We start from the raw sequence: 2,358 nt of genomic DNA, 5'->3' as shown, positions 1-2,358 counted from the left end.
TCTTAACCGAAAATTATTATATTCAGTCTAGCATTGTTCGACTAACCATCTCGGCTAACACCTTTGAGATCAAGTCGAGCACGATTCAGATGATACATAACTCAGTTCAGTTTAGGGGTTCCGACAGAAGACCCCAACATGCACATCAGAGATTTATCAAAATCTGCGACACTTTAAAGTTTAATGGAGTTTTTGAAGATGCTATTAAGTTGATGCTTTTCCCATTCTCTCTGTGGGATAAAGCGAAGTGCTGGTTACATTCTTTACCACCAGGGTCTATCACCAAATGGGTGGATCTTGCTCAAAAGTTCCTAACTAAATTCTTTCCTATGGCGAAGACTGCTGTGATCAGAAACGCACTTACTCAATTTGCTCAGCAATCTGGAGAATCTTTATGTGAGGCTTGGGATCATTACAACGAGATGCTTAGAAAGTGTCCTTACCATGGGATGCCTGACTGGATGATCATTAACTGCTTCTATAATAGTTTGGGTGCTACTTCTAGACTCATGCTTGATGCAGCATCAGGAGGATCCTTGTGGGCTAAAAGCTATGATGAAGCTTATGAATTGATTGAACTGATGGATGCTAATGAATACCAGAATCCTACTCAGAGACCATCTCAGGGCAAGGTAGCAGGAATTCTGGAGTTAGATACAGCTACTGCTATAACTGATCAGCTTAAGGCTTTGACGAAGAAAGTGGATTGTAATAACCCCAATTTTTGGAAATTTTTGAAACTCGGATGAATAGTAACTTTTGCTGACAATGCTGATTAAGAAAAATTATCAGACCACAATATATAGGAGTACTGTTATGAAAATTCTATGATCGTATTAGTATTCCATAAAGAAAATAAGTGTATATAAAAGCCGTCGGATTTCGAAAACGAGCACTTTTATTTTTCCCCGAGATTTCCACCAGACATTAAGGGATTTAAGGAATTAATATTAAGATGAAGGATTTTAAATTCAAGGATTATAAAGGAGAATTAATTTAGGTATTAAAAATACCAAGAAGATTTTATCAATAAAACCATTGAGGTATTTAACCAAACGATCAACGAGATTGAGTGATAACCGGACAAAGAAATGAATAACGACTCTTGTAAATACCTTTGCAAGTGGCAAGGCAAGTGGATGGTTGATCAACCAAGAAACCAAGTGATAGTTAGGAAGGAATGGCTAGTTAATTATCTAATTAAGTAAGGGATGATCTCATCTCACCACAAATCACCAACACATGGCAAATGGTGAGATCATCTTTCACTAACTCCTTTGTTTATTATTAACCTAGAAAAATATCAAGACAACCCATCATTATCCACCACATTATTCCACCAACACAAGAAAGCAAAAGCATTCCCTCCCCCATTTCCATTGCTCTCGGCCAAAACAGAACCAGAACATTAAAACTGTTGTATCTCCTTCATTTCTCACTCAAATGTTGTGTTCTATAGCTTTTTGGAAAGGTATTGAGATGGCCTACAACTCTTGTTCACAAGTCTCGTCCAAATAAGTAAGGTAAGACCCTAATATTTACAGTTATTTCAATCTGACTTTTAGAAACTTCAAAACCTAACTTTGTGTTCTTGATTTCTTTGGAAAGATCAAGCTTGTAGGAGGCTCCCTAAGGTTTCCTAGCAACTTAACACCTCCCAAGGAAGGTATAAACTTCAAACCCTAGTCTTTACTTTGATTATTAGTGAGTTTGATGGTTGGTTTTCTAAATGAGAAGCATGATCTTTGATTATTAGTAGTTTGATTTGAATTTGGATTGATTTGGTGAATGAATCTATAGAACTTGATTGTGGTTGGTTGAGATGAAGAATCTGAAGAATAAGGATTGGTATAGTATTATTTAGTTGTGGTTTTCATGTGTTAATGATTGTGGGTTGTTTGGTGAGGTTTTGGTGTAGTGAAAAACTTGGAAAACTCGTAAACATAGTCGTCGTAATGCCCGTTTTCCTTAGACTGTTGTACATGAATCTCGAACCAGATAACTCACTGACCAATCTATAACTTTGCCATTTTTAGCTAGATCATGTTGTAAGCTTCATTTTGGTACGTGGTTCGCTTAGATCCGATGTACGGTTTAGGAGAAACGACCGTTTTAAGTTACGGCGTTTCGCGAATGAACCTTTACCCCTCGCTTAAGTTTGAAACCTTGTTTAAGGCCCCTAAAAGACTAATTGGATTATGAAACAATTATGTAAGGTGTATTAGGAAGTTGGTAAAGTACTCGCGAAAGAGTCGCCTTAAAATTCGTAACGGTTAATTTATTAAAATTAGTGTAGCCGAGGGTACGCGAGCGATTAACGCAAATCATTAAGCGTATAAGCGACCGTTAGGGTATGAG

At 37.1% G+C, this 2,358-nt stretch overlaps 1 non-coding gene across 1 annotated transcript; it reads right to left on the bottom strand.

Annotated features, from left to right (window-relative positions):
* Nucleotides 1-344: 344 nt before the first annotated feature.
* LOC141715516 (small nucleolar RNA R71) lies at nucleotides 345-451 on the bottom strand. Its single transcript, XR_012572275.1, has one exon. It is a non-coding gene; the product is annotated as a small nucleolar RNA R71 (small nucleolar RNA).
* Between the last annotated feature and the right edge of the window lie 1,907 nt (nucleotides 452-2,358).

This window comes from Apium graveolens, chromosome 3 (genome assembly GCF_009905375.1).
Source record: "Apium graveolens cultivar Ventura chromosome 3, ASM990537v1, whole genome shotgun sequence".
Taxonomy (NCBI): Eukaryota; Viridiplantae; Streptophyta; class Magnoliopsida; order Apiales; family Apiaceae; genus Apium; species Apium graveolens.
The sequence above is the reverse complement of the archived record's forward strand: the minus strand, read 5'-3'. Positions and strand labels throughout refer to the sequence as shown.